Source organism: Cynocephalus volans, chromosome 4, assembly GCF_027409185.1.
Source record: "Cynocephalus volans isolate mCynVol1 chromosome 4, mCynVol1.pri, whole genome shotgun sequence".
Lineage (NCBI taxonomy): Eukaryota > Metazoa > Chordata > Mammalia > Dermoptera > Cynocephalidae > Cynocephalus > Cynocephalus volans.
The window spans coordinates 49,123,294-49,143,209 of NC_084463.1; the positions used below are offsets into that span (position 1 = coordinate 49,123,294).

At 36.7% G+C, this 19,916-nt stretch overlaps 1 pseudogene; it reads right to left on the reverse strand.

Moving 5' to 3' along the window:
- Positions 1–236: 236 nt before the first annotated feature.
- LOC134376116 (zinc finger protein 717-like) lies at positions 237–19,420 on the reverse strand (annotated as a pseudogene).
- Between the last annotated feature and the right edge of the window lie 496 nt (positions 19,421–19,916).

Sequence of the window (19,916 nt, forward strand, 5' to 3'; positions counted from 1 at the left end):
CCTAGCTTATAATTACAAATATTTACTCTATTATTTCTCTATAAGTTTTATAATTTTATCTCCTACAAACAATAAGAGATCTATTTTGAATACTTTTCTGAATGGGTGTGATTTGAGTGAGGGGTTCAACTTTATCCTTCTGCAAGTGTATATAATTTTCCCAGCACCATTTGCTGAAAAAAGCTGTCAGTACAAAAGACAGTGTTTTGTGTGTGTGTGTGTGTTTCTGGAAAAAATTAGCTAGTCTTTGCCATGCAGTATTTCTCCCTTATGTGAGTTCTCTGATGTCTGCTTAGGTGTGACTTCTGACAAAAGATGTTCTACATTCATTACAATCAGCCTTTCATATCCACAAAATCCACATTCATGGATTCAACCAACTATAAATCAAAAATAATTGAAAAAAAGAAAGTATGGCAATTCAAAATATACCAAAAAACTACAACAAATTATATTGTTTTTAATGTATTCAGTAATATAAGTAATCTAGACATGATGTGAAATTGTGCAGCAGAATGTTAGCTCACCACTTCATATAAGACTTGAGCATCCACAGATTTTGGTATCTATGGAAAGTTTTGAAACCAATCCCCTGTGGATATGAATGGACAGCTGTACATTCATAGGTTTTCTCTTTTACATGAGTTCTCTGATGCATCCTGAAGTGTGCTCATGACTAGTAAGGTTTGATTTCTGGTAGGAAGATTTCCTACATTCATTACATTCATATGGTTTCACAACTGTGTGAGTTCTTTGATGGACACGGAGGTCTGCTTTACTGTAGAAAGGTTTCCTATATTCTTTACATTCATCTGGATTCTCACATGCGTAAATTCTCCAATGCTTGCTGAGGTTTGACTTCTGGTGAAAGGTTTTTCCACATTCATTACATACATAGGGCTTCTCATCTGTGTGAATCTCTGATGCATGCTGAAGATTGACATGTTTGAAGGTTTTTTAACACATTGTATTCATAGGGCCTTTTCTATGTGTGATTTTTCTTACGTTTATTGAGATCCAAGTTATGGTAGAAAGATTTTGTACATTCTTTATATTCATATGGTGTCTCACCTGTGTGAGTATTGTGATATACACTGAAGTCTGATTTACTTTAGAAAATTTCTGAACATTGTTGTCATTCATATGGTTTCTTACCTGTGTGAATTCTCTGATGTCTGGTGAGGTCTGACTTTCTGTGAAAGGTTTTCCCACATTGACTACACTCATATGGTTTCTCACCTGTGTGAGTTCTCTGATGTACAATGAGGCATGATTTACTGGAGTAAGTTTTTCTACATTCTTTACATTCATATGGTTTTTCACCTGTGTGAATTCTCTGATGCTTGCGGAGATCTGACTTCTCATAAAAGGTTTTTCCACATTCACTACACTGATATGGTTTCTCACCTGTGTGAGTTCTCTGATGTACAATGAGGCATGATTTACTGGAGTAAGTTTTTCTACATTCTTTACATTCATATGGTTTTTCACCTGTGTGAATTCTCTGATGCTTGCGGAGATCTGACTTCTCATAAAAGGTTTTTCCACATTCACTACACTGATATGGTTTCTCACCTGTGTGAATTCTCTGATGCCTGCTGAGGACTGACTTCCTGTGAAAGGCTTTACCACATGCAGTACATTCATATGGTTTCTCACCTGTGTGAATTCTCTGATGCACACTGAGGAGTGACTTCCTGTGAAAGGTTTTTCCACATTGACTACATTCATATGGTTTCTCACCAGTGTGAATTCTCTGATGCACACTGAGGAGTGACTTCCTGTGAAAGGTTTTTCCACATTCACTACATTTATATGGTTTCTCACCTATGTGAATTCTCTGATGCCTGCTGAAGTGTAACTTCCTGTGAAAAGTTTCTCCACATTCACTACATTCATATGGTTTCTCACCTGTGTGAATTCTCTGATGCACACTGAGGTGTGACTTCCTGTGAAAGGTTTTTCCACATGCACTACATTCATATGGTTTCTCGCCTGTGTGAATTCTCTGATGCTCACTGAGGAGTGACTTCCTGTGAAAGGTTTTTCCACATTCACTACACTGATATGGTTTCTCACCTGTGTGAATTCTCTGATGCCTGCTGAGGTGTGACTTCCTGTGAAAGGTTTTTCCACATGCACTACATTCATATGGTTTTTCACCTGTGTGAATTCTCTGATGCTTGCGGAGATCTGACTTCTCATAAAAGGTTTTTCCACATTCACTACACTGATATGGTTTCTCACCTGTGTGAATTCTCTGATGCCTGCTGAGGACTGACTTCCTGTGAAAGGTTTTTCCACATTCACTACATTCATATGGTTTCTCACCTGTGTGAATTCTCTGATGCTCACTGAGGAGTGACTTCCTGTGAAAGGTTTTTCCACATTGACTACATTCATATGGTTTCTCACCTGTGTGAATTCTCTGATGCCTGCTGAGGCCTGAGTTCCTGTGAAAGGTTTTACCACATGCAGTACATTCATATGGTTTCTCACCTGTGTGAATTCTCTGATGCACACTGAGGAGTGACTTCCTGTGAAAGGTTTTTCCACATTGACTACATTCATATGGTTTCTCACCAGTGTGAATTCTCTGATGCACACTGAGGAGTGACTTCCTGTGAAAGGTTTTTCCACATTCACTACATTCATATGGTTTTTCGCCTGTGTGAATTCTCTGATGCCTGCTGAAGTGTAACTTCCTGTGAAAGGTTTCTCCACATTCACTACATTCATATGGTTTCTCACCTGTGTGAATTCTCTGATGCACACTGAGGTGTGACTTCCTGTGAAAGGTTTTTCCACATGCACTACATTCATATGGTTTCTCGCCTGTGTGAATTCTCTGATGCTCACTGAGGAGTGACTTCCTGTGAAAGGTTTTTCCACATTCACTACACTGATATGGTTTCTCACCTGTGTGAATTCTCTGATGCACACTGAGGTGTGACTTCCTGTGAAAGGTTTTTCCACATGCACTACATTCATATGGTTTCTCACCAGTGTGAGTTCTCTGATGCTCACTGAGGAGTGACTTCTCATAAAAGGTTTTTCCACATTCACTACACTGATATGGTTTCTCACCTGTGTGAATTCTCTGATGCCTGCTGAGGTGTGACTTCCTGTGAAAGGTTTTTCCACATTGACTACATTCATATGGATTCTCACCTGTGTGAACTCTCCGATGCTTGCTGAGGTTTGAGGAACTGTGAAAGGTTTTCCCACATTCATTACACACATATAGCTTCTCCCCTGTATGTGTTCTCTTATGGATTGTAAGGGGTAATTTCTTCATGAATGATTTATCACATTCACTATATTTATAGGGTTTCTCTTCTGTGTGTATTTTCTGCTGTTCAGTGAGTTCATAATTTTCACAGAACTTTCTCCAACATATGTCAAACTGAAAAGCTTTCTCTGATACTGGAATTATCTCTTGGGCAAGAACAGCTGACTTATGAAAGACTTTCCCATACTCAAATTTACAGGACATCTCTCCTATATACGCTTTCTTCTGTTCCAATAATATTGGCTTTGTGTTGAAGGATTTCCATTGTCCACTATATTCAAAAGCCTGCTGCTGAACATGAATCTTGGAATGCTGATTAAGATACTCACAATGTCTCCACAATTTTCCAGTTATATTAGCCTCATCAGATTTCTCTCCAGCATGCATCCAATCAGCCTCTCTAGGAGGATGTACATTCTGACATACATTGAACTCTTTGCACCTCAGTCCTAAATACTTTTCATTATTTATAATTGAACTTGAAATATGGTTTGAGCTCAAATGAAATGCTTGTTCTATTTCAACTCTCTCCTCAGTTGATGTATTGCTGTTGGTAATTACAACATCCTGCAAATATGTATCATGACGTTCTTGGCTTTTTGTAATTAGAACTTCGACTATCTGAACATCTAAAATAAGAAAAAATTACCATATCCATAAGTCACACATAAGTATTGCTAAAATGAGCATGTAAAAGTAAAGAAGTTTTTTCATATTCTCATGGCATAGGATTGTACAAAAATGAATAATAGAAATTGGATTTATAAGTATACATGTTTCCTACATACTACAATAATGTAATAAATTGTATTAACATATTTTCTAATGTACAATTTTATTTTTCATTCATAAGAAAATATTTGGTAAAACTTTCACCTATGCTTGGTCATAATTTTCAACCAAGTGCTTATCATCTGACATTTGTTTAACTTATTTTATTTCTCTATTTTATTCTTATAACAACAGTGGGTATCACATAGTGCTTTTTTCCCTTCTTATTCTGATTTCAGTATGGCAATACTTTATTGGATCAGGTAGTTTCAGGTTCAGCAGGAAACCAATTTTCTTTCCTTTAAACAGAAATTTGGCTTAGTGCAGAATTTTGCCCCTATTGTTTGTTTAGTTTTCATTCTTCCCTACAAAAAGGCTATAGACACCTGGAAATTTTTCAGATAAAACATCTCCTTTCCCACACAGTAGATAAAGACATCTTACTACAAATTTCTCATTTAACCTCACTGCCTCTGCTTCTCAAAAAGCTCCATTTTACCACACTGTGCACCCCTTTTCTGCAGGTTTAAGATATTTGGTTGTCAACCCAGGATGTCCCCACAATATTTCCATTTCTATTTAGCTCCTTCTGAGTTTAACTGGCATTCTACCTCTATTTTCTGGTGCACACACCTCTGCTTTATAATTTGCTGCTTCTGAAGGCTTTTATGTTTTGCAATGAAGTTTCAGTTGTGTCCTATTTCCATAAAAAATAAAGTCTTGTGTACATTCCTTGTTCTCTTTGTTGGTTTAGAATAATATTCACAAAGAGAAGGGGAACATGCTAACTTCAAGTTCCAGTACTCCACAAAAAAATCTGAGCCCTTCAACATAAAACTCTTGGTTCACATGATGTTGGGACCCACAATCTCCTGAATCTCCTTCCAAGTCCAGTAGCTCCTTTCCAGGTGCCTATGCTGTATCCATAACAGCTTCATACTTTCTGATTCATGGTACACAATGCTCACTTCTGGACCTCTTTGCTCATCCTCTTATCAACTCCCTAGGTAACCTCCTATATAATTATGGCTTTAAAAATCAGCTGTAAGCCACCAATTTCCAAATTTGTAGCTCCAATAGTGATGTCCTCTCTAAACTCTCAATTTTATACTTATGCAAGTATAATATGTTAAATTTGGAAAAGAGTTAAGTTGAACTTACGCTATGCCAAAGTAAACAATAATCTTCCTAGAACTGCCCAATCTGGATATCCTTCTTAAATTCTCACTACCCACTTTTCTGTCTCTCTCACTGTGGTTACATATTCCTCATGATTCTAATACAAATATTTAGTGTATATTATTATCTTGTTTCTCATCAGAATGTGAAACCTCTGAAAGAGACATTATTTAGATTATTGCTATTTTAAGTACAAATATATATAAAATAAACAGTACTTAAAACCCACTTAATAATGATGTAGTTAAAAAATATGTGTATAAATAAATGTTTGTTCTATAATTTAAATTTTCCCCCAAACTCATATTGAAGTTTGATCATCATATTAACAGTATGAAGAGTGTGGAAAATCTAACTATGGTATTTGAACTGTAAGGCTTTGAGGAAGTTATTACATAGTGAAGGCCATGCCTTTATGAATGGATTGATCTGTTCATGAAATAGTGACTTAATGGGTTATTGAGGGTAGATTGGTGGCTTTAAACAGCATGTGGACACACTTTTGCCACTCTCGTCTTGTGACACAGTGCACCAACTGTGGACTCTGCTGAGAGTCCCTACAAATGAGAAGACCCCCACCAGATGTGATACCTAAACTTTGGACTTGTCTGCCTACATAACTATAAAAAATAAATTTTGTTTCCTTATAAATTACCCGTTTTCAGGTATAAAATTACAAGTAGAAAAACATGGACTAAAACATTCTGGAAGGAGATGTACATGATAATGGACCAAAAGAGAGATACCAAGAATACTGATAAAGTTCACAGTAAATAAAAGGGTCTAAAACAAGAAAGGTAGAGATTAGATTTGTGGAAGTATATGAACTACTCATTAAAATAAAACGTGGGTATATAAGTGTTAGAGCTCTATTTGGAGATTATATAATGCATGAGTTTCTAAGTAGGCCAGGAGTTCTCTGGTCTGAAATCTAGCAAATATATTGGTAAAAACAGCTGAACATGACCAAAATCTGCTGGACCTTACTCTTTCCAGCCTCAGTGCCCAGGACATACTGACCTTGTAGACTCTGGTTTTGGGAGTCTATTGTCCATTGTTCTGCTTCTTGCTCCAACTTGAAGATCACTTCAGGTTTGGTAATGCAGTACCCTTTAATGGATAATAACAGGGACTTTGCAAAATTGTTGTCAGGTTCTTGAAAGGATGACAAGAGCTCATCTTAAGATGCTATGAAATGACAGGGCCAATTTGAATGTTTCTTTGGAGAGGGATGATGCATTATTTATGGAATAAAATCCTACCTAAATAGCATTAAATCTTATAAGTGGTTCCTTTATTTACCATAGAGGAAGAAAGTACTGCCCCTGACACTGAGGAGTTTCACTCACCCAATGACACCAGGTTGCTGTAGGTCTCCAGCATCACACTCCTGTACAAAGTCCTCTGACCATCATCAAGGTCCTGCCACTCCTCCCATGTGAAGTCCACAGCAACATCCTCAAAAGACACTAACCCCTGTAACAGCACATTTCTCCTCAACTCAAGTCATGAGACCTGGTTCACAAAATGGAAATCTGGAAGTTCATAATTCTGTGGGTGCATGTACATAGGTATCTTACAACAGGTACAGTATTCCATATGGTAGAAGAAATAAAAATCACAACAGGAAGATTCTGCAAGTGTAATAAATTATTAATTATAAAAAATACTACTACAAAGCCACTTTGCAGATCTAGACCATCATTCTTGCTACAGATAAAAGGATGAATAAAATTCTACTCCTCCAAGGGATCTATGATTAGTATGAAGACATAAGTATAAATAATTACCTGAAAAAAAGTGCAAGTTGAACTAATTTAGAACCAAGTTCAATATAGACTGGCTTAAGAAAGAATGAGAAAATAGAGTTCTATTTTGTGTTCAATTTCAACTCCACTGAAATGCCAAAGATGCTTAGCCTTTCCATGTAATGTATGTGAGTAAACAGCAAAAGTCCAGTCAGAAGGGCACAAACAACTCACAATATATTAAGAGAACTACATACGGTACTAGGTATAGGGGATGGGATAAAAACAATTTGACCAAAATCAAATATCAAAAACCTTATGCACTCATTGTTGACTTTAAATTACTTTCAAATTAAAAGCATGTACCAAACATTTCCAAATTTTCTTTCTGTGTCCAAAAATTTGCTTGTGCCCACCCCGGGGTGAATACTGCCACTTTTCAAACCACGAGGTTAAATAATAAGGTCGTTTAAGGACAGGTAAATAACATAATCAGATTTGCATTTGACATTCATCCACTAGAAGGGAATGGTTAAGGTGCTTATGGGAGAATCATAGGGGGAAAAACAGAGTAATAGATGATCACCTGTCATCAGGACACACAGCAGTGAGCATAGCAAAGAGGAAAAAAGGAAAGAAAAAGCAGGAGCAGAATATGGTTCTAATTTGCTGTGCAGAGAATAAAAATAAGAGTCTTATTTCAAGGCTATTTACATGATTTCAGCTACATAGGTATTGGCATTGTAAAGTAAAATTTGGAAAATGGGTTTTAAAAAAAACTATAATGCAGAAGTGACACAGATTTGAACACATTATAATTAAAATATCTGTGAAAATGTCCAAATGGCAATTAGATATATAATTTCAGTGTTTAGGACAGATATCTAAGCTGATAATTAAGACTGAGAAAATATCAGAATTTCATTGATACCTTTAGCAATCAGAGTTAATGAATCTATAACATTAAATTAAAATTTTAGGGAATCTGCAGAAACATTAATATATAAAGATAGAAGAAGAGAAATAGACTGTGAAGATCAGGAAAAATTTTCTGAATTTATTTCATGAATAAAGGAAAACTCAGTATTAAGAAGTTTACCAATAAAATTGATCACTTTCATAGTTATGAAGGAAAATCATTTGATTATCTACATAAACATTAAAAAGGTACTTCTAGAAATACGTTCCAGTTTTCTATTCCTGCACACACACACACACACACACACACACACACACACACACACACAAAGAAAAACACTTGGAAATCATCACTCCATTGGAACAACAAATAAAAAGCTGAAGACTGAAAAATCAATAACTCTTCTTGAACAGTAAGAAAGAAAAGGACACAGAGCACACTGCTGCCCCAAAGATTAGAGAGGCAGACAGGCAAATATATGGAGTCATGGCTTACAGGAGTGGATATTTACTATTGGAAACCACCACGGGAAACAGCGTAAGAGCTTGAAAACTTAAATTGTGACTGACAAATTGATGGAGGCTCATCAATAGAGTTGTAGACAACTCTGAGGGTTAAAACTCCAGGAGACCCAGTCATAGCAGGAAACCAAAGTACTATGTAATTCACTGTCAAAAGCATGAACAGGATCCTACAGTTAATAATAAAAAAGATCTCCCCCCTTGCTTTCACCTGTGAGAGCAAAAAGGCAAACATTTAAATATGCCAGAATATTCTATTGTTTATTCATTACCTACTTTAAGATATTTTGTTAAAGAACTCCAAATGGACCAAGACAGCTCCCCCCTCTCCACAGCTTAAGACCACATTACTGAATGCATATTTACAGTAGTTTCTTTTCCCTGTTACATCATATCGGGCTATAAAGAAAACAATTACAAGGCATTTTTAAGACAAAAAAAAAAAAAAAAACAGAATAAACAAGTAAAGAAACACAGCTGGAAGTGATAGAGCAAGCATCAGAAAAAGCCATGATCAGAATGTTAAAACTGTCAAACAAGTTTTATTTTAAAACTCTGATGAATAAGCTTAGGGATCAAATGGATAAAGTAGACATTACTCAACAGCAGATGGGCAATGAAAGTACACATAAAAGTTCTAAGGAAGTACCAAAACAAACAAACAAACATAAAAACAGTAACACAGATCAAAAACAGTGTAACCGAAATTAGGAATGTTTTTAATTGGCTTATTAACAGACTGAACAAGGCTGAGAAAAGAATCTCTGAGCTTGAAAATACATCAATAGAAACTTCAAAATCTGAAAAGCAAAGAGAACTAAGACAGAAAAGAACATAATATCCAAGGACTGTGGGAAAAACTACAAAATTGTCCCATAGAATAATGAGAATAACCCCCCCCAAAAAAAATAGAAAGAGAGACAAAAAGAAACAGAATGTATATTTGGAACAATAATGCTTGAGAGCGCCCACAGATTAATGTCAGACACCAAAGCAAAGACCCAGGAAACTCAGAGAATATCAACCATGATAAATGCCAAAAACTACACCTAAGCATATCATTATTAAAACACTGAAAATCAATTTTTTAAAAAAAAACTACAAAAAGGAAAAGAGAACAAAATCTTACTTATAGAGAAGAAAAGATAAGAATTACATACAAAATCTGCTCAGAATCCATGCAAGTAAGAACTCAGTGAAATGAAACTCTCAAAGCGTCAAGAGAAGAAACCCACTAACTTAGAGTTCTCTACCCTGTAAAATCATCCTTCAAAAAAGAAGGAAAAATAAAGACTTTCTCATATGAACAAAAATTAAGGAAATCTGCTGCCAGTGTAAATGTCTTGCAAGAAATATGAAAAGAATTTCTGTTGACAGGAGAAAAAGATGCATATAGGTCAGAAATCTTAACCTCCATAAAAAAAGGAACAGAATTAAAGAAGAAATAAGTGGAAGTAAAATAAAAGGTTTTATTTTTCTTATTCTGAATTGATCTAACATATAATAGGTTGTATCCAATAATTTTGGAAACAATGTGTAAAGTTATGTATGCTTTTACACACACACACACACACACACAAAAATTAATAATTTTAAAATAGAAACTCAATAGAGACTTTCAAAAACAAAGAACAAAATATCTGATTTTTTGGAAAGATAAATAGAGTTAAGAATCCTATAAAAAGGCTATGGAAAAAGAGGACCAAAACAACCAATATTAGGAATGAGAGGAGGGGCATCTCTACAGATCCTGTGGACATAAAAGGATAATAATGATATACTATGACTAATTCTCTTGCACACATTTGAAAACTTAGATAAAATGGATCAAATCCTCACAAGATACAATTATCAAAATTCACACAATAAGAAATACACAATATGAATAAGCATATATCTGTTATAGAAAATGAGTAAATCATTAATAATCTTCAAAGCAGAAAACATCCTTCCCAGATGTGTACAATGTTAAATTCAACCAAACATTTAAGGAAGAAATTATAGCAATTCCCTACTGTGTATTGGTACTTCCCAACTCATTCTATGAGGGCAGCATTACCTCAATACCAAAACCAGGAAAAGACATTACAAGAAGAGAAAAGTACAAATCATTACCACTCATGAATATACATGCAAAAGTCCTCAACAAAATATTGGTAAACCTAATCCAAAAATGTAGTTAAAAGAGCTGTGCATTATGATCAAGTCAGATTTATTCCAGGCATGCAAAGCTGGTACACATTTGAACATCAATTAATATAATCCATCACATCAGCAGACTTAAATAGAAAAACCTTATGATCACAGCATAGAACCAGAAAAGCATGACAGAAAATACAGCATCATTCCTGATAAATACTCTCAGTAAACCAGAATTAGAGGGAAACTTCATCAACTTGATAGTCTATCCACGGAAACTACAGCTAATATGATACTTAATGGTGAGAAATTCAAAGCCTTCCAGCAAAATCAGAAACAAAGCAAGAATGCACCATCTCACCCCTCTTTTCAACATGGTACTTAAAGTACTAGCTCATGCAATAAGATAACTACTTAAAATAAATGGCATACATAAAGGAAAATAAAATAAAATTGTCTTTGTTTACAGATCATATGATAATGTGTAAAAAATCCAAAACGGACAAAAAAACTTCTGGAACTAATAAGTGATTATAATGTGATTGCAAGATCCAAAGTTAATATGCAAATTTCATCACTTTCCTATATACTAGCAACAAACACGTGGAATTTGAAGTAAAAAAAAACAAAAAACGAAAAAACAAAAACCACACTATTTACATTAGCACCCCAAAAAGGAAATAGTTGTGAATCATATATCTCACAAGAAATTAATATCCAGAATACATAGAATCCTTCAACTCACAAGTCAAAAAACAAATAACCTGATTAAAAATGGGCAAAGGTCTTGAACAGACATTGCTCCAAAGATGATATACAAATGGCTAACAAGCATATGAAAACATGCTTGACATCACTAACCATTAAAGAAATGCAAACTAAAACCACAATGACATATTACTTCACACACAATAGAAAAAAACAAGCACAGGCAAAATTGGAACCCTTGTCAACTGTTTTGTTGGTGGGAATGTAAAATGGTGCAGCCACTACAAAAATAATACAGTTGCTTTTAAAAAAATTAAAATTAGAATTACCATATAATCCAACAATCCAATTTTGTGTATAAATCCAAAATAATTAATAATAGTAGTGCAAAATATTTGCACAACTGTGTTCATGGCAACATTATTCACTTAAAAGTTGGAAGCATTCCAGATGTCCTTAGAGAAATGTGAATACAGAAACAAAACATTTTATTTTCATAAAGGAATATTAGATAGCCTTAAAAACAAAGAAAGTCCTCACAGTCTTATTGTATAACATGGAACTTTGATAATATTATGCAAAGGAAAATAAGCCACTCACAAAATGACAGATATTATATGGCTCCACTGATGAAAGTCAAATTTTTAGAAACACAAAGTAGAATGGTGGTTGTCAAGGACTGGGAGGAGAGGGAAATTGAGAGCAGTCATTTAATGAGTACAGACTTGCAGTTTTCCAAGATAGAAAGTTCTGGATATCTGCTGCACAACAGTGTGAATATACCTAACACCACTTAAAGGTTAAGAAATGGTTAAATTTATATGTGTATATGTGTTTTTTTACTGAAATTAAAAAGATTATTTTGAAAATAATTTTCAGAGGCCAGTAGTTGATCATACTGAAAAATAAATGAATAAATAAATAAAAATAAATTGAGTACCCAAAAACAATTTAGGAAAGTAAAAACAGAGGACAAAATGGCAATTGAGACAAAGAGAAAGTGGGAAGCAAAATAGCAGACCTAACTCTAACCTTATTAATAATTTGTTTCAGTTGAATTGGACTAAATATTCTACTTTATGCAGAGACTGTCAGCCTTGATAGGAAAGTAAGACCCAACTATATGCTATCCACAGAGACATGGTTTAAATACAAAGACACAAACAGAGTAAAATTTTAAAAAATGGAAAAAGATGTACTACATTTACAGTAAGTATAAAAAGCCTAAGTTGAGATATTAATACTAGCAAAAAGAAACTTCAAGACAAAATATATCAACAGGGAAAAAAGACAGCCCTTTCATAATAACAGAAGGATTATACATGAGGAAGATGTAACAATTATAACTATGTCTGTGCCTAAACACAGAGCCACAAAGTACACTCATGTGGTGCTTAAAGACTGGGTAAGTTCTGAAAAATGTGTCATTAGGCAACTTTGTCACTGCATGAACCTCATAGAGTGCACTTACAGAACCTACATGGTACAGCCTACTACATACCTGGACTATGTAATGTAGATTACTGCACAGATATAAATGGGGTCTGTTGACTAAAATGTTATGTGGCACATGAGTGTACCTGGAAAAGAATAACTGAGCTAAAGTGAGAAATTGACAAATCCACATTCATAGTTGCAGAATTCTTTTCTCTCAATAACTAATGAAATAACCAGATAAAATTGTCAGGAAGAATACAGATACAATTGACAAAATTGTAACTATATCATATTATGGATATGTATATTTGTCTCTGTTTCTGCCTCCTAGCATACAACTCCTAAAATCCTTAGACTCTTCAAAGTGATGAGTGTCACTTTGCATGCTAATCAGTTGGCTGGTGGCTGGCTGCACCTGGGTAAATTCAGGATGGGAGCTGATTGTCAGCGGAGCCAACTTTGTAATTAGAGGGTTGGGACTTGCAGCCCACACCCCCAACTTCCAGGGTGGGGAGAGGAACTGAAGGTTAAGTTGATCAACAGTGGCCTATGCTGCAATCAATTGTGCCTAATGAGACCTCCATAAAAACCCAAGAACACAGGGCTGAGGGAGCTTCAGGACAGTTGAACTCATCCGTGAGACAGGAGGGTGGTGTACCTCATATCCAAGGGAATGGAACCTCCTGTGCCAGGACCCTTCCAGACCTCACCCTTTGTATCTCTTCACCTATTTGTATTTTTCAAAATGTCCTTTGGAATGAATAAGTGTAAGTAAATGTTTCACTGAATTCTTGGAGCCCCTTTAGTAAATTAATATAGACTAAAGAGAAAAAAGGGCATTGTGGGAGCCAGTCAGAAGATCCAGGAACATGGACTTGCAACTGGCATCTGAAGTGGGGATAGTCTTGGGGATAAAGCTCTTAACTTATGAGATATGATGCTACCTCCAAGTAGATAGTGCCAAAATAAATTTGAATTAGAAATGCACCCTGCTTGATTTCTGCTGCAAAATTGCTTCTGGGCTTAGTGTATGAAGAGAAATCCTCATGTATCTGGTGTCAGCTGCCAGCAGTGTGTTCTGAGTATAGGAGGGGAAACTGAGTATGTTTTCCCCATCCAACCTAATTGATATTTGTAGAGTACAATCTGAAGCTGCTATGAGTAAATGTGTCCACCAATGTTAATGTGTTGGAAACTTGATCCCTATTATAACAGTGTTAAGAGGGTAGGAAATCCAATTATAATATTTGCAAGGTGGGACCTTTAAGAGGTGACTGGATTGTGATGACAATGCCCTGGGGAATACATTAATCCACTTACAAAGTAATGGATTAATGTGTTAATGAGGTATCATGGGCATAGACTGGTGGCTTTGTACACTGGGCACATGAAAGTGCTCTTGCCATTCCCACCATGTGTTAATCTGCATTGCCATAGGACTCCCTACAGAGGCCCCACCATGAAGAAGATCCTGGACTTGATCTTAGCCTCCAAAATTGTAAAATATAACCTCTTCTCTTAATGCATTGTCCAGTTTCACATATTCTGTTGTAAGAAACAAAACAAAAAAAAGAAAAGAAAAGAAAAGAAAAAAAACCAGACTAATACAGAAACACTCATCAAGACACAGTACACACTGACCTATAAAACAAGTCTCAAGACTGAAATACTATAAAATATGTTTTAACCACAATAAAATTAAATTAGAAACCAACAACAAAAGTATATTCACAAAGTCTCAAATATTTGAAAATTACATGACACACTTTGAATGGAGGCTAAAAATCAAAGAGCCTGTGTCGGCTCTGTGGGGGTAGTTTTGGTCTAATGGATTTTAATGCACAGAAGCCTGTGCTTTCTAAAGTAATGATTACATCATTTCTTGTATCAAAAGGCCAGAGTTAGATAAAAGGTGAAAAAGAGGCCATTGGATCCCCAAATTACTATAAGCAAGAAATAGAAAAAAAAAAAAAAGTTGGTCAAGTACAAACCCAAGCATGTGAGGAATAAGGATACTGACAGAAAATTGTGACAGCCAAAGGGGAAGTGTAAAGAGTCACGAGGAAACTTTCCAGGGAAGAGGACCAGGCCCTGTTCAAAGAACTACAGCACATGGCCAGTGGGAATAACTAACTGATCAGACCAGTGTCTACAGGTGCCTCTCCTTCCCACCAGCCCTCTCTGAAAGGAAATGCCCACACGTTCCCGCCAGTGTCTTCACTGTGAGGTGGGTGTTTCTGGAGGAGCAGATGACAGGCCACAGGACCTGTTTATGTTGGGCTTTCAGCCCGTTCTTTAACAGCAAAACATTTCTGAGGCTCTTGAGAGCGGAAAATTATATTGTGCACATGACAGCATTTTGTGAGAAACTGTGGTCTTGAATTTTTTTTACCTTAAGGTACATTTCTAATAGCTACAAGGAAGTATTCAACAGGGAGTTTAATCTATGGTTGAAAGGCTGGAAAAGAGGTACAAACTGGAGAGGAATAGGTCTGAAAACTACAGAGGATTGAATCTCTCAAGAAGAATTGCAGAGTGAGAATAGGGCCCAGGATGGAGTGCTTGGATGGGCTCTGCTACAAATAGAAAGTAGAAGAATTCAGAGAAAAAAGAAATCATCAGTGAGGTCATCCTAGCAAGTAACACAGAAGAATTTCTGGGAAAAGGTCATGAACAGCAGTTTCAAATATGGCAGAAGATTCAAGTAAGGCAAAGGCTAGAGAATAGTCATTGAAATTGATTAAAATTTAGGTGATTGGCAAACTTTTGAAGAACTGAACTAAAACTATATTGAGTGGGTTCAAGAGCAAATGAATGGTGAGAACATTTTCCAGAAAATATAACTTTGCACAGTGTGCTACACACCTGCATGAACACAGGAACTGAAAGAAACTTATAGAGTTATTCAAGAATCTGTGGTTGACTCCATCCTCCCGATGATCCAGGTTTTAGCTGTGAATCAAATAAGGCCTTCCAAAAGCTGTTGGGTTCACACTGTTTTAGAAATTCCAGAAAAACCTTTTTAAGGGAATTGTTCTTAAGCACTAGGTTATTGTTTTTACTGCAGAAAACTGAAAGTATTTGTTTTCAAATTGGTGGTTAAAAAAAAACCTTCCACAACACACTCAATGAAAATTGTCTGTCAGACTTTGGTGGCAACAAATCTGGATGTTCCGTAAAAAATGTAGCATACTGTCCTCTCAAATTTCATTTCAATCAAGAAACAAAAGTTCCTTTTTGCCATGACATCAAAAGGACTGGAGACAAATTTGCACTCAGCATGGAATATCCTAACTTCTGCCTACCTGCTGTGTCTACATGCCAACTTTATCTTTTATTCCTACATTTCCCACAAGCTAAGTTTTACTTATTTATATTTTTCTATTTTAATTCATGGACCCCATAAAGGTCATATATACAATGTCAGACAAAGTAAAGAACATAAACAAACAACTCACCAAAGACTTATTCATTTTTTGTTGCTCTTGGAAATGCAAATAGCACTCTGGCTGCACAGCTGAAGGAGAAAGAAAATGGAGTGAATTAAGAAGAGAACTGGTGTGACTTGATCTTAGATTCTCCTGACCAAAACACTGCCAATTAGCTGGAAACAAGAACCACCACCACCAGCAACACAACAGACTTTTCTCCCTATTGGATGATAGTCCTTTATGCCTCAAAAAGAGGCAGCACATAACTAACTGAAGATGCATCTACAAATACATTAATTGACAAAAAGCAGACAATTTAATTTGGGGTTAATGAAAACCGATGAGGGTACTTAAAAAGTCTGCATAAACATTAAATTAAAAGATAATGTGAATCCTTCAATACAGTTTTTGAAGTCCCCTCACAGATTACCTACTGCTTTAGCAACATCTAATTTTACCTTAAGATATAATTTAATCATTTAAACCAAAGAACAAAATATCATGTCTTCACTAAAATTAATGTGATAAAATATACCTAGGCTGTATTAACCATTTGCCTATTAATACAGGGATTTCACACAGGAGTCCACATGAGTGTTTCCACTATAACATATCTTGCTTTTATATACCTAAACATCAGAAAAGTGTACATCTTGCACCCCAACATTTTTTGCCCATAAGTATAAGAAAAGACATACATGATACATATTTCTTGTGGTACACTCTTCCAGTAATAATTTCCAGTGTCAGGTATCCCTGTATCCATCTTCTCATATAGTATGTTCTCGCAATAAACTGGGCTTTGCAATTGATTTTCTTTGGCCACTAAGACATTAGAAAATGTGATGCAAACATTGCTTCGGAAAGTGACTGCCGTTGGTGCTTGCCTTCTTAGACACAGTTATGTTGTAAAGAAGCCTGGGGCTACCCTGTTGGAGACACAGGACCTACCCAAGAGCCACCAAAAACTACAGGGCAAGTGAGTGATGACATCTTAAACCAACCAGCCTCAGTCGGGGCACAAGCTGACTGAAGCCTCATTTGTAATCCAGGCAACACTAACATAGAAACTGCCCACCTGAGCACACTCGAAAAAGCGTTTCCATAGCAAATACACATGTAGCAAATGAAATGCATTTTGTGTTTATTTCTGTTTTATAAGTCATTGAATTTTGGTTAGTTTCTTACCAATTTCCTTAGCAAATACCAACTGTTACACAGAAGATGCCAGAACTCAATAGAAACAAAATTATTTGGAAGAAGACATTTTAAATTACATGTCAAAAATAGTCAATAGAAATTCAAAATCACACACAAAAGTTTTGAAAATCACACAGAATGACAACTGGATGGACTTCAGTGAGGTTGTTAGAGCTCAGGGAGGCCACGTGAATTATATAAAGCAATTGGTTGCATCAGTAAAGTATGTTGTAAGTTTTTAAAATTTATTTTTCAAGTCATAAACAAGTCTATTTACCTAAAAACATAAAAAATAAAAAGTGTCTGTTACTTATAAGCAAGTATTACACTGTAACTTAATTACATTTTAAGATATAGGTGTGGGGCCACCTTGTGGCTCACTCGGGAGAGTGCAGCGCTGGGAGCGCAGCTGCACAGCGCCAAGGCCGCGGGTTCAGACCCTATATAGGGATGGCCATTGCGCTCACTGGCTCAGCACAGTGCAGCCGACACCAAGCCAAGGGTTACGATCCCCTTACCGGTCACAAAAAAAAAAAAAAGAAAAGAAAAAAGACATAGGTGTGGAGGAGAAGAGTGATGCAGTCTAATTTGCCCATTTTAAATAATGTTAAATAGGCTCCCATTATATCCTTGCAGATTTCATAATTTTTAAGAACAGATTACTGACATTAAGTGGAAAACACTTGTGTTGTTTACCCTTTGAAATCATATAATCCATAGAAAGTTTTGGAAATAAAAAAGGATAGTGATATTTAAAGCAAAGTATATTAAAGCAATGTTTAATCTAAGTTAATTTCATTCTCACAAAGATAATCTTAAAAGTAAACAAATGATTTTTTATATTTTTTTAATCTTAGTTTTATTGTAACATAGTTGATTGTACATATCTGTGGGGTTCAGAGTTGAATATCGATACCTGTGTGCAACATGTGATGCTCAAATAAGGATAACTGGCATGTTCAACAATATACAATGTCATCATTTTTCACAGCTCTTTATCAATTCCTCCCTCCCCCTTCCCCTTTCCCCCCTCTGGTAACCTCAGCTCTCCTTTTGAAAAGTTCAATGTATTATTGATTGTTTTTCTTTCCTTCTTTTAATTTATACATTTATTTTTTAGTGCCCACTTATGAGTGAAGGCATGCAGTCACTTATTTTGACTTAAGTGTGGCAAAAGGATAACATTATCCAAAAAGTCAGGCTGTGTAACATCAACAGATTATGTGACCATGGGCAAATCACATCTCCTAAAATCCATTTATAAACAATCTTTCTAATAAGGTAGGAATAACTTGGCAAACACTTCCTGAACTATTGAGAACAACTATCAGGATAGTGAGAGCCTCAGGATTATCTCTAGATGCCACAAATGGTGATAGGCTATGTTTGAGAGAGCTCAGACACTCGAAACAATCAGGGAAGATAGAAGAAACGAGAGCGTGTTTGGAGGGCACTGTAGGCAGATCCTCTCAGATATGACAGGTTATTCCTTCATTCCAGGCCATACATTCAAGCCCCCTACTATAAGTAACATTTCCTAGGCCCTCGCCTATACTCAAACTCATGTCTCTCTTTTTTTTTTTTCTTTTTTCGTGTCCGGCACTCAGCCAGTGAGTGCACCGGCCATTCCTATATAGGATCCGAACCCGCGGCCGCTGGGAGCGTTGCCGCGCTCCCAGCGCAGCACCCTCCCGAGTGCGCCACAGGCTCGGCCCAAAACTCATGTCTCTTTTGAAAGATGGTGCAAATCTTTCAATAGCACCCAGTCCCCAATAGCTATTGCACGAGAACACCTCATTCAATCAACCAACTCGTGTTCACTCCAGACACTGAGATCAGTAATGGGTTGGGCTGTGCAAAGCCAGGATCTTGACCTTCTGGGACATTTTTGCCTGTGCACTGAAGCACTATTGAGAGGTCTCAGGTCAGAGGGGAATTCTTGCAGGGGAGATTCCAATTCACTGGGCACCATCCTTCAAACTTTTTAACACCTCCTTTACTCCTAAGAGAACTGGACCATCAGCCAGTGGCCCAATCTTTGTCCTAGAAGTCACTGTCCCTGGAGACTCGGTCATGTACAAACATCTGTAGACTCGGACCAGAAGTGCTAGGCAGGCTACACAGTGCTGGAGGGAACAGAAACTACACTTGCTAAAAGAGACACCAAGACGCCCCACAGATACAACTTGCAGAGAGTAACACTGAGTGTGCACACGCTTCACAATTCTTTCTCTGGGAACTTGAGGCAATTTCGCTACTATTGCGAATGCGCTCATCTTACACATCAGTAAACTGAATGTCACTAGTTTAGTACCAGGTGCCCTCATGGCAGGGCCGCAACGGGAACTCACCGCACACCTCCCAGGCTCACGCTGTCTTCAGGCGCCCCCACTCCAGACCCGCCGCCATCTTGGTCTTGGCCCCCAATGGCGGAGCTTCTGCAACCGGCTTTTGTTCTCCAGGAAGGACAAGCCCCGCCTTCTGCAGGCCCACATTCCTCTGACGAAGCAGTCGACAGAACAGGGGGAGGCCCCCCTTCCCCAGCCCAGGTCCATGGTTCAGACCAGCCCA